General features: G+C 44.7%; 1 protein-coding gene across 3 annotated transcripts in view; it reads left to right on the forward strand.

The window, feature by feature from the left end:
• PAG1 (phosphoprotein membrane anchor with glycosphingolipid microdomains 1) overlaps positions 1-13,248 on the forward strand; it is a 141,386-nt gene that overhangs the window by 102,055 nt on the left and 26,083 nt on the right. The gene's annotated exons all lie outside the window — the stretch shown is intronic.

Raw genomic sequence — 13,248 nt, forward strand, 5'->3', positions numbered from 1 at the left:
GATCCGTGTTTCTTTTATGATAAATTAACTTCAAGTAACTTCCACATTTCTAGAAGATGTCGTTGGCACCTTTTTCCTGCACTTCCCACAACACATCTCTAATATATGCCTGTCCCCACCTGCAGACTTGCCGCTTTATCATAGGCTACTCTCTCTCTGCCTCTCTATTGAATGCCTTTAAAATACCCCTTCCAGAAAAGGAGTGAAAACATAGCATAGAGAAGTGAAAGGGGCAGGGCCATCAGAGCCACACTGTGATATTCGCTCTCATTGTACAACCTGAAGACTTTCCTTGGCTCTACTTTCCAAAGAAAATGGAAAATATAAAACTCTTCACATTATACTCCAAGACTTTTCATAAACACAGCCTTAACCCATAACTTCCATTTTATTCATGATTTCCAAATAGAAAAAAAAAAGAAAATCTTGAGGAAGACAATGTGATTTTCATTAGCTATAAAGATGTTCAGAATTGCATTCTTTTTGGTGCATGAGGTCTTGTAATCACATTAGCTCCGTGGCTTTCTAAAGAGGAGCGGTTTTCTGAGTTCTCCCTGTGGACTTCTGGAGTTTCACTGCCTCTGCCCATGGGGACCCACTGGGAGATTAGATTTTTACTTTCACACGATGAACCAGGAACACAGTGAGGCTTGTCTGCAGAACCAGTGAGATGCAAAGGGACCAGGAAGAGGTGGCACTTCAGTGCCCACACAGGGAGAGAAGGGGTAGAGAATAGACTCAGGATTGGGCAGTGCAGGACTCACGAGCTCCAGACCTGTGTCCTTCAAAGGGTTTCCAGTGGATGACCTACTTTGAAATCACTTAGGACGCAAGATAAAAATATAGATTCTTGGCCAGGCGCGGTGGCTCACACCTGTAATCCCAGCACTTTGGAGGCTGAGGCAGGCAGATCACTTGAGGTCAGGAGTTCGAGACCAGCCTGGCCAACATGATGAAACCCCATCTGTACTAAAGATACAAAAGTTAGCCAGGCATGGTTTCACATGCCTGTAGTCCCGGGAGGCTGAGATGGGAGAATAGCTTGAAAATGGGTGGCGGAGGTTGCCGTGAGCTGAGATCGCGCCACTGTGCTCTAGCCTGGGCGACAGAGCAAGATCCCATCTCAAAAAATAATTACAATTTAAATTTAAAAATTAAAATATAGATTCTTGGGCCCCTCTCTAACTCGATTATATCTGGGCCTCAGCCCTTTAACAAATTGCCTCCTGTGTTACAAGGAGGGACTGGGAGAACGTCAGGGAGTGAGGGAGTCTGGAGGGCATCTTTGCCTGAGAAGGACGGCAAGTGAAGCCTATGAGGCTGACAGATGGAGGGGCAGGTGTGCTGAAGGGACCTGCAGGCCACGTGCTCTGATACAGATGGAGGCTGGATATTCCATAGGGCCACAATCACACTCATCACTTAAGTTGACAGAACATGCACTTGCTCAGAAATGTTCTGTCCCATTGTTGTGTCTCTACTAGAGACCCTCCAGTTTTCTCCATATTGCCTTTTGTATCAGGTCCAAAGTCTTTTTGGCTCCCCCAAGGTATTAGCAGCCTTTGAAATGAACAAGAACCTCTTCCAAAGAGCATGACTGATTCTGATCACTGAGTTCCACATTCAGCCGTGTCTGACTGAAGAACAGGATCTGCACCAGTGTTACTGTTCTGTCGTACTGATTTCCCCCACCTCTGTTGACTTAGCTTTATCTTCCCTAAATTGGACAACGGAGGAGAGGGAGATCAATGTATTGGAGTATATAAATATATACATACATACATACATACATACATACATATGTCATTCTCACAGAATTGCCCCTGGATTAAGGCCAGCCACAGGCAAAGAGGTGAAGCAGAAAACATTTACCTGGAAAGCCCCCTAAGTCTATTCTCCCATGTCCTGTCTCTCTCAAATGCACAACGCCCCTGCGTCCTGGCCTCAGCCCTCTCATCCTTTTCCTTCCCCTCTTTTCTTCACCAGGTGACATGGTTGCCAGTCATTTATGTCTTGGTGTGATTTCAAATGCATGTGTCACCTCTTGCATGAATATTTGCTGTTTTAAGCTTTCGCTTTAACTGTAAAGTGAAAGCAGTTTTCTTCCATTCAGAAAGTGGGGGAGGTAGGCTCTATACAGCAGCTTCCTGGTCCCTGGGATCTAGCCCATCCTCAGAGGCCGGCTGGCCCTCGCTGTGGTCAAGTGCACACGTGGGAGGGAGTCCTTTTCACCCTGTGAACATGCAAAGGGTGTCTTTGGAATCCACCAGACACATTGGGGACAGTTCTCAGCTTGAAACAACATCAGTCCAAGGGCATTGCAGCTGCATCGGTGCCATGGAGCCTCTGCCGCCAGGCTAAACAGAATCCAGCAGCAATTATTGTGATTAAATGTTGTTTCTAGTGCAACATGGTAGAAGTGAAAGAGCTTGTGGCTTTTTTATTCTGATTGCACAAGCTTGGAGTTCAACAATAAATGGCTTTTCATTTGTGGTCAAAATATATCTCTGTATTAGGAACCTAATCCTAAACAGTGAACTCTTGCAAAGTTCATAGTGGTCCAATATCATTTCATATTCATGGTGTGATTAGAAGATGAAATTGTGCCTGGCACATAGTAGGTATTTATCAATTATGTGCTTAATGAATGACAGAGTGTCAGCGAGTAGGAAATATCATCCAAGGTATTAGTCAAGAAACCAGTGAAACCAACCCGAGGTGCAGACTGTCTGTAGTAATAGAAACAGAGGTCTCCAGAATCTCTTATCACATTTGGAACCTCCTCAAGCTTATCAAGTCCTGAGATTAGAAATTAAATGGATCCATTTCTAACTTGCTTTCTCTGTAAGATTTTTCAAAATTTTGGGCATATGCCTTTAAACAGCCTCAGAAGCTTTCAGGAGAAGTGTTTTCTTTCTACGTTACCTGTCCGTGCACCATCTGCGTGTTTTGGTTCTGTCTTCGCATTTTGTTGAAAGGCTACTCTAAATTTGAATTGTAAATATGTAAATATGCCAAGTACATGTTAATGAAAAAACAAAGAGACTCATAAGTCAGCCCTGCAGCCGGTGTACCGTGGTGATGTTGCCAGAGCGCAAATGGTGTTTTGGAAGGGCTGTTGGGAGTGATTCCCGGCGCTGCACGCTGACTAAAAAGGCCGTCCACAGCTTCTCTTCCTGACATCCACCCCACTGGTGTGGCCTCATCAGCTTCGCCTCTGAATTACTAAGGCCCTGCTTTCTGGGAGCTGAAACTATTGATCACCTTGAGAATTTAAGGTTCTTGCTGGAGCAACATTCGCCTTTGTGTGGAAAGTCCTGAATTTTTATCTTAGACTTTAGGAATCACTGGCAACTTCTATAAAATGATAGAAGCTAAGAGTTCGAAAGAACCCTCAGAAATGACCGCATTTTTCAGAAGGGGACTCTGAGGCATGGGGAGGCTTGGACTCGCTTCAGGCCACACAGCAATTCAGCGGAAAAGAACAGAGCAAAACCTGGTCTTTACTTCTGCATAGCAGCCATGTACCCATTCACTGCCATTTTACCAGACTCGAGTGGGAAGGACATCAAGAAGGCTCCTAGGAAACAGAAGCTCTGACTTTATCGTCCCATAATCTTTGAGTAAGCTGAAAGCCAGGTTTCAGCTCCAGGGATCCGGCTGCATAACCTTCAGCATCTGTACTAGAGCTACTTCAAATGTAGTTCACAGACCGGCAGCCTGGACGTCACCTGGGAGCCAGTCAGAAATGCAGACTCTTGAGCTCGCTCCAGATTTGCCAAATCAGAATCTATAACAAGATCCCAGATCACCATATATACATCTAGTAGCTCTTCTAGAACAGTGCTTCTCAAACTTTAGGGTGCATCACGATCACCTGCAGGGCTTGTTAACACAGAGGTTGCCGGGCCCCACTCCCAGAGTGTCTGAGTCATAAGTCTGGGAGAAGGTTCAGAATTCTGCATTTCAATAAGTTCCCAGGTGCTGCTAACTGGGACCACCCTTGGGGAAGTTCGATTCTACAAGAACCATGACCCTGTCCCTTCCTCTACAGGGGCTTAGGAGTCACACCCCTTGAGTCATCTGCCTTCCCTGCCCTCTCCTGGCAGAAAGCTGTGAGGATAAACTCTGGACATATATTTTCAAATACAAGCTCTGACTTTCTCTCATCAAGCTAGTCTCTCTTGAGACATTTCCCCAGCCCTAAGTAATTCACAATAACACCAGTAAGTAACTTGGAGGGATGTGTTTTGAGGATTTTTGTTCTATTTTTATGAATCAAGAAATATTTTGCCTGGCTTTATGATGTTTTAAAACATCATAAAGATAGCCATGATTTAAGCACTGGGTAATGATTTACCAGTGCTATATTTTTGCCAGTGCTGGGCAAGATATTAACACTGTTAAGCCAGCAGTCCTTACGATGGCAGTACATCTAATGGTGTGGGAGAGACCACAGGACACGTTCTGTGACTTGGCACTAGCTCACAGTGAACCGGTGTTACAAACTCCTCTGTTGACATTGCTTTGACAAAGTGATCATCTGCTCTTAAATTCTACTTCTCCAATCTTGAGGGTTTACTTTTCCCAGATCAAGCATCTTTTGCTGTGCAGTCCCAGTGAGGTAGTAGCTGTCTGCAGAAACAGGGCATTTGTAGTTAGCCCAGGCTAAACAAATGCTAAAAGGAAGTGGATCTTTTCAATATCATGAGCCATGAGTAGGAAATTTGATTGAGAGGCATTTGTGTCAAGCAGTACATTTTTGAACCTTGTGGCAAAGAAACTGAAGTTTATTTTTTGTTAAGTCTTTTATTATGAAAAAAAAAGGTGGCTGAATTACTGTCCCTCAGAAGCCAAATAGAAACAGTGCAAAGCAATGCTTAACAGAGTGTGACTGCAAATAGTGCTGGTCTCAGTCACCCAGCCTGCCTGTAAATACCACATCCATCACAGCAAAGCTTGTGGGATGTTTGTAAAGCCCTCCAGATCCCTTGGAAGGAGGTTCATGATTAATGCACGGCTGGGAGTGAGCAGTGGGTGTACCAGACGGGAGTGAACATTCTTCTCTCTGGTACTAAGACAAGTCCTGATAGAGTGAAGTGAAGATTGCCAGGGAGGTGGGTGTGGCTCCCACGTCCTCACCTGTCTGCTGCTGTCCCAGACAGGCCAGCGCCTGGAGGGTGTGAATACATGGGACTAAGAGCGTGCTGGGCGGTGTGTTAGAAGAGGAAGTGCTGGGGACAGAGTCTGGGAACCTGTAGCTACATGACCCTAAATAAGGCACTTAACTTTGAGCCTCAGTTTCCTCATCCATAAAATGGATTCAGTAACATCTACCATAAAGGGTCATGAGGACGAAATAAAATAACCCGCAGCAAAGTGGCTGGCAGACATATGGTCTGTGCTCACTTCCATTTTTCAGTGCTTTTTATGTCAAGCCTATGAGTCAAAACTGGTATGTAGCGAGCCTCTTGGGGACCCTGGAGGGAACTTGGGTAAAACCACAGTGATGGATTAGGTGCAGGCAGGAACACCGTGGAGACCCTCCTACCCTGGCCAGGTGGTCGGGCAAGCAGGCTTTTGTGGTTTCTTGTGCCCCCATCAAGTTTCAGCATCACTTGAGAGGACGGAGCAAAAGGGTTTCTTCCGACCTTACCACCTTTGAAGACCTGATCAATATGCACTCCTCTTGCCTCCTTTTCTTCCTCTTAACTATTAATTCATCCAATAAATATTAAGTGCCTACTGTGTGCCACACACTAGGGCTACAGTTGTGAACCAGATAAGTCCGTTCAAAGTTCCTCCCTCCTGGGGCTTAGCCCAGCAGAGGAGACACTTGAATCGCTTCATAATTTCAATTTTGAGCCAGGAAGGAAAAAACTTGTAAAAGACGGGCCTCAGCTACACCTGAGAGGGGGGAGGGTTTCGGCGTCAGGAAAGCTGCCCCAAAGAAGTGAGACTCATAGGATGCTTAGATTTGTCAGATGAAAAACATTGGAAAGAGAGCCAACACTGTTCAAGGCTCCTTTTTCCTTTGAGAAAGGGAAGGTCCAGCCCCCTTGAGGCTTGTGTCAGGAACCTAGGAGCTGGAGAAGGTGTGAAATTGTCATTGCAGAGAGGGGTCAGTAGAACACTAAGCTTGGGGACATGGTGAGATCATTGGCGTTGAGAGGCCTGCTGCAGGGGATGAAGACACCGATATTACGGTGCTGTGACTTTTCTCAGGAGATGTTCAGCTGCTTCAGTGACAATACAGAGAACCCAGATGGCTGTGTTCATTCCAGAGTGAAGGATTTGCCTTAAGGCCAGGTGCAGTGGCTCACGCCTGTAATCCCAGCATTTCGGGAGGCCTAGGCTGGCAGATCACTTGAGGTGGGAGTTCAAGACCAGCCTGGCCAACGTGGTGAAACTCCATCTCTACTAAAATTACCAAAAAATTACCCAGGTGTGGTGGCACGCACCTGTAGTCCCAGTTACTCGGGAGTCTGAGGCAGGGAATCGCTTAAACCCAGGAGTCCTTAAAATTGATTTCAGTAACATCTACCTTAAAGGGTCATGAACCGAGATCATGCCACTGCACTCCAGCCTGGGCAACAGAGGAAGACTCTGTCTCAGGAAAAAGGATTTGCCTTAAGACACACTTAGCTTATTTTTTAATTGTTTGCTTAGTGTGCTCATCCCTATTACTCTCCTTCTCTTCCTTGTGGTATAAATTATGAATTAAACTTGCATTTTGAGAATCCACTTGAGAATCTATTCATCATTCTTCGTACAGAAACATGTATTCAGTAAAAATTCCTTACTGGCTCCTATTTCCCAGGTCATAGAGGTGCTGGGAATATGGTGGGAAATGAGGTGGAGACATCCCTGCCCTCAAGGAAATTAGACTGGATGAGCTAATATGCAAGGCAGGAAGAAATAGAACCTAAAGCCCAAAATACACACTGTCTGAAACGTTCCATGAAGCCTTCTTGTGCAAAGTGAATCCCCATTACCCGTGCTCCTTATGCGGTCAGTGTAGAATGTATCGCATTAGCCCAAATAGAAGCACATCTCAGGGTTCTGTCGGAGTGCATGTGATATGGGCTTCTAGAAAGACCATGCCCTTGCACTCTGCCTCCCTCCCTCTCTCCTCTCTCTCTCTCTCTCTCTGTCTCTCTCTCTCTCTCACTCCCCCCATCTCCCTCTCTCTCTCCCTGTCTCTCTCTCTCTCCACCATTAAAAATGAACCTTGAGAATTGGCTTCCAAGTCAGAATTTGGGGGAAACCAACCTTAGAAGTCATTCCTTACCCATCAAATTCACTTGGCCTCTTGGCTTGTCGGAAGGCAAAAGTGTTTATAAATAATAAACTATATTATTTCTGTGATGTAAGTTTAATGTATTCTTGAAGACAAGTGACAGCCCCACACACCCCTCCACCAAAAGGGTCAGCTTTCCTGTTCTCTATGTGGATCGATAGGTCTGGTGTGTATGAAAAGTGATTGGGTTATGCTGACAGACGGCCGTGAGGATTTGTAACTTGCTCTCAGGATGAGGGCCGGGCTCTTTCTCCCGTGAGCAGCGAGTTCTGATAGCAGGGTCAGTGTGGTCTGGTGATGTTGAGGCATTCCAGGTTTCTTTCAGCGACACTCCTTCTTAAACTGCTACAGAAAGACATATCAAGATATCGCTGTGTGGGGACATTCAAAAAGGATTCAGGAATCTATAAACAAGAATAACTTACCTTCCACCACCCTCTGCGCTCTGGGTGTGTTCGGCCCGTGACTCAGTGAAGGGTCAGAATAGGGAGATCTTGATAACAGTCGTGTGTAGGCAAAAGCCTTTGTACCTTAGCAGGATGGAACAGTAAACATCTGGGTAGGTGATTCCCCGTGTGTCTCCAACAGATACTCATCCATGCAAAGTTCAGTGTGGCAGGCTTGTCTGTAAGCACAGTCCCTGTAACCTGAATGGAAGACTACCTGAATTTACACACTTTAGCTTAAAACTCTTTCTGGGGCTTGAGGATTCTGTTCAGAGTTGATTTCGCCTCAGCCTGTGCGGCTGTCAGCGTGCTCACAGGACCAGGGGACCCACCAAAGAATCTGCTTCCTCTGCCATCATTAAATCTGGTTACTTTAGAGCCCATAACGTGTCATTTTACTACATGGTTCCCACGCCTGGTAATGACCAGGAAGGAAGAATTGCCACTGGGATTGGGCCCTTGCTCTTATTTCATCCAACAGTGAGGGGTCATGAGTGGAGGTGGCTTCTATCATGTTTAATTATATGGCAACTGCAACAGCTGTAAAAAGGTAATGACTGTCATTACTGACCTAGATCTGCTTCAAAGAAACTCTAAAGTGTCTGTTTCCATATCTAATCTCACTGGCCATCCCAACTCGACCTAATTATTATTTATAGAGAACCTACCTGTTAAGGATGTTTGGCCAAAGAAATAAGTAGCTGCCATTTGGTCTGCACCTTTCATTAATTTATGTGTGTGTTTTTCCCTGTTGGAATTGATCTTGGTGGCTGATAGTGCAGGCTGATGAAGACAATTCAAATGCCAAGCATAAGGCACCAACAGTAATTGAGCAGCTTTCCTTCAAGAAAGTTCTGCATAGGGCCGAGAACAGAATTATGCTGCCACCTTGTGGTTAAAAGTGACACCTGCTGGCCGGGCATGGTGGCTCACGCCTGTAATCCCAGCACTTCGGGAGGCCGAGGCAGGTAGATCACGAGGTCAAGAGGTGGAGACCATCCTGGCCAACATGGTGAAACCCCGTCTCTACTGAAAATACAAAAATTAGCTGGGTGTGGTGGCGCGCCTGTGTGGTCCCAGCTACTCAGGAGGCTGAGGCAGGAGAATCACTTGAACCCAGGAGGTGGAGTTGCAGTGAGCTGAGATAGCGCCACTGCACTCCAGCGTGGTGACAGAGCGAGACTTTGTCTCAAAAAAGAAAAAAAAAAAAAAAAAAGACGTGCTGTTAAATTAAAAGGCCGGTGGTTTTTCTAGTGATTAAATCACTTATTCATTAAAACAAATGAGTGGATATGAAAGGGTAAAAGAGTATGGAGATTTTAGTCCAAAATAATTAATCAGACAAATCTGTGAAAGAAGCCCCAATGAAAGTCCTTTAACCATAAGCACTGACCTTTCTCAAGGCTAATGACAAGTTCTCACGGTAGTTCAAAATGATACAAAATTGGAGTGGAGACTGAGGTCATACCACTGCCTCTTTTACAGCAATACTATATACTTGTATTATATTACAGTCTCCAGCCATGACTTTACATCAGTACAGCCAATAATGAAGCCTATTCTATAGCAAACAGAATTAATGTACAACTATTAATCTAAATCTGTGATCACATTAATATTACCATCTTCTGTGGCTCATCTTAATACAACATTCAGGTGCCAAAATTAAGTGTTAGTAGAGGTACAATTAAAATAAATGGTCCTTCTTTGCCCTGTGTGGAATAACTCAGAATATTTATGCATGTGATCTGATAAGAGAATTTTTTAAACTTTGAAGAAATAGGCCCAGTGTGGTGGCTCATGCCTGTAACTCCAGCACTTTGGGAGGCCAAGGTGGGAGGAGTTCAAGAACAGCCAGGCAACATAACAAGAACTCATCTCTACTAAAAATAAAAAAAGTTAGCCTGGTATGGTGGCACATGCCTGTGTTCCCAGCTACTCAAGAGGCAGCGGTGGGAGGATTGCTTGACCCAGGAGGTCGAGGCTGCAGTAATCACAGCACTGCACTCCAGCCTAGGTGACAGAGCAAGACCTTGTCTTATATAATATTCTGTAGTTGAATGCAAGTTTATTGAGTCAAGTAAGAACAGGATTCAGAGAAACAGATTTAAATATCTTCATGAAAAAAATCATAAGGGATGCTCTTCCAAATGGTTCAGATATTTCCACTGGAAGAGATCATTCCTGATAGTCAAGACATAACTTACTTGATACTGAATCAGCCCAAAATAAGATGGTCCTTGTGGACCATAACCATGTCACAGGACAGCACTGCCTTGGGTGGCTTTTTCACAGAGAGCCTGGTTGGCACAGTGTAGAGTTTGGAAATGCCTTGATTGCCACAGGGATCTTCCTGTTCAGGGTAACTTTTACTGTCCATACACTATGGCTCCTATCCGCTTACTCTCTCCCCCATCACTCATCCTTTAAAAAGCCTCCCTGGCCACCTGAAAGAACACTGATTTCCCTCCACCTTCCGCTCATTCAAAAGAACAGAATAAGGACCCCCAAGCACTGCATTTAAGGGCAGTAAAACCAATACATGAGGGTCCAGCCTAGGGGCAGAGCACTGGGCTTTCTGCATGAGGCCTCTACCCTCAGCTGCTCCAAGAAAGTGAAACACAAAGTGATCCATGTGCACCTGCACACAGGGGAGGGGCGGGTTATCTCCATGCACAGGGGAGGAGCCGGTCCACCGACACACATTTACCAGGATGTCCATCTAGACATGTGAGCAGGAGGGTGAGCAGGCGACAGTCTTGGCTTAGTGTAGATGAGCTGCCAAAATTTAAGGAGATAGCCAGGTAAGGCATGGGCAGCAGAATTTTGGAAACAAACATCCAGAAAAAAGAGAGAGAGACCAGGAGAGAAGGGTAGCAGTGCACAGATCTTCTCCAAAATGGGAACCATCCACCCAGGAGGTCTGCTGTAAGGATCAAAGATTATGTTAGTCTAGATCCCCTCAGCCACCACCCCCACCCTGCCGCCACACACACACACACACACACACACATACTCTGCCAGGCCTCTAAAGAAGAGTAGGTGGCAGTTGCTGGTGCAGCCACTCTTGACCCGCCAGGGCTGCCCACGACCACGGGGACTGGTGTCCCACAGTCCTCCTGCAGAACAGCACTTAGAGGGTCCAAGAGGAGAAAACCACCCCAGCAACTGGGGCGTTTGTCCCTGAGGACTACAGTGCATCTGACTCAGAAATGCGCACCCCATGGTGATCACTCTGTTCACTGTGAGGATTTTGTCCACAGTAAGAACTTGGGGAAAAGTCTTTCAGTGGCTTTACAGACAATTCTAATTGAAGGGGAGTAAGCCAGGAGTTTCGACACATTTTCTCTTGGTTCCATCCTTTATTCTGCAGCTTGTAATCATCCCCTGTCATCTTCTTTCTCCCTGTACTGTTCTAATAGGCTGGGCACCCCACATCTCTCATCATATTATACCGACCTCCTTCTGTTAAGAGAGAGGAGAGAGAAAAGAGAAACATGTACAGAGAAGAGACAGGTATTGGCGATTCCACACTAGGTTTCATGGATGGATCTCTGGCTTTTGAATAACTCACACAGCAAACTCTTTTCTAAGAACATGCCATTTTATAAATAGGCATTAATTAATCTGTTGTATGAATGAATGAAGAACAAACAGATGCCTGCACAGGAGATAGATACCTTTTGTCTGTGATTCCTAAAATGTTTTATGCTTTGGATCTGTATATAAAAATGTATTTTATATATTTTCGTTGGTCACTATGATTTAGGTGCTTGCTTGAATGCATTTTAAAACCTATTGTGGTGCCAATTTGTAGTCTCAGTTTAAAATGAATTATTCTTTGCATCAACAAATCACAGAAGTGGTGGTTATTTTCATTTGGCTATAGCTGTCTGGGGGCAAACATGCAAAAGTAATTTGACTCGTTATTACTGTACGCCTGTCGTGTTAGGCATAATATACATACAATCAAACATAGGAAGAAAGAAGTTCTGTGTTACGCAGGAAGTCCTGCATTTATGTAATTATAGAGCCTTAGAAGATGTTCATGTTGATTCAAAGATTGAGGCAAACAACTTCATCTCTCAGAGCACTCTCTGTATACATTGTAGGTAAAAGTCTCTTTTTCTTCAGCTTTTTAATATTCCTTAACTTTGAATATTCACATAAATGTGACAGTGTTTCACCTGGAGATAATTTGGTCCAGTTGAACCACCTTTGCCAAAATGGCTTTTATTCTCCCCATCTTAGGAGGCACGCTGGTTTGCTGCGAAGCCACCCCTGCCGTCTTGATACCTGTGCTCAGGGATGGCTGAAAACAGTCACAGCTTTATCACTGAAGCAAATGAAAATGTAAATACTGACAGTCTTTTTCAAGGAAGATATTGCACTGTTATCAAAAACCAAAAGTATTTGCTTTATTCATGACACGAGACCAACTTAGAGGCTATTTCTTTTCATTTAGAATGTTCTAGAATTGAGCAAATATTCTTTAAACAAGGCCTCTGTGATGACAGATCATTTGATGTACAATTCCATTTTAAAAATATCTATAGCTCTTAAAATATTTCACACAAGGAATCTGATCACTTCTGTTTGGAAGTATTGGGACAGGGCGCAGTGACCCCTGTGAGTCCCAGCATCCCCACAGTGACAAGGAGCTTCCTTGATGGACGCAGAGCACAGGCTTTGGAGTCTGAGACAGATGGACTCATCCCTCCCTGCCGCTTAGCTCCTGTGACACTCGGGGGAAGTCACCGCTCTGCTGGGATTTAGCTTCCATCTCTGTAAAAGGGGGATTAACCGTGCCTCCTACACAGGGTGGTGACAGCAATTAAATGAGGAAAGCATTTAGGAGAATCCCTGGTACATACCAGGTACGGAAATGTACTAGGTACAGCTCTTATGCTTCTCTTGCATAAATAGGTCTTATTTATTGTCGGGGATGTATTCTTAGCACATACTTCATCCATTCACTTGAAAATGCATTTATTGGGTGTTGACGGCAGGGTAGTGAAAACATAGAATACATAACATACTCAGAGTAAATAAATGCAGGCGAATATAAAGACATTCTATTTCATTAGTTACACTGACCTTAAACCTTCTCAGAGAACAGTGGGTGAGGGAGATGAGAGAAGGCAGTGAGGGGCGGGGGCAAATGATGAGTTGCATTTTTGCAAAAGCTATATAAGAATTGTTATATACTGTTCTGATTTTTTTAAAAATGAACCCAAATGAGCGTGTATTTATTTGCTATGGAGTACTTGAAATCTTTATTTGAAGACATTAAGAATCCATCCAGGCCAGGCGCAGTGGCACACTGTAATCCCAGCACTTTGGGAGGCTGAGGCAGGAGGATTGCTTGAGCCCAGGAGTCCGAGACCAGTTTAGGCAACATGGTGAGACTTTGTCTCTATAAAAAATAAAAATATTAGCCAAGAATGGTGGTGCATGCCTGTAGACCCTGCAGTAGGGGACAGCGGGGTGGTTCAGGAGATG

This window comes from Macaca thibetana, chromosome 8 (assembly GCF_024542745.1).
Source record: "Macaca thibetana thibetana isolate TM-01 chromosome 8, ASM2454274v1, whole genome shotgun sequence".
Lineage (NCBI taxonomy): Eukaryota > Metazoa > Chordata > Mammalia > Primates > Cercopithecidae > Macaca > Macaca thibetana.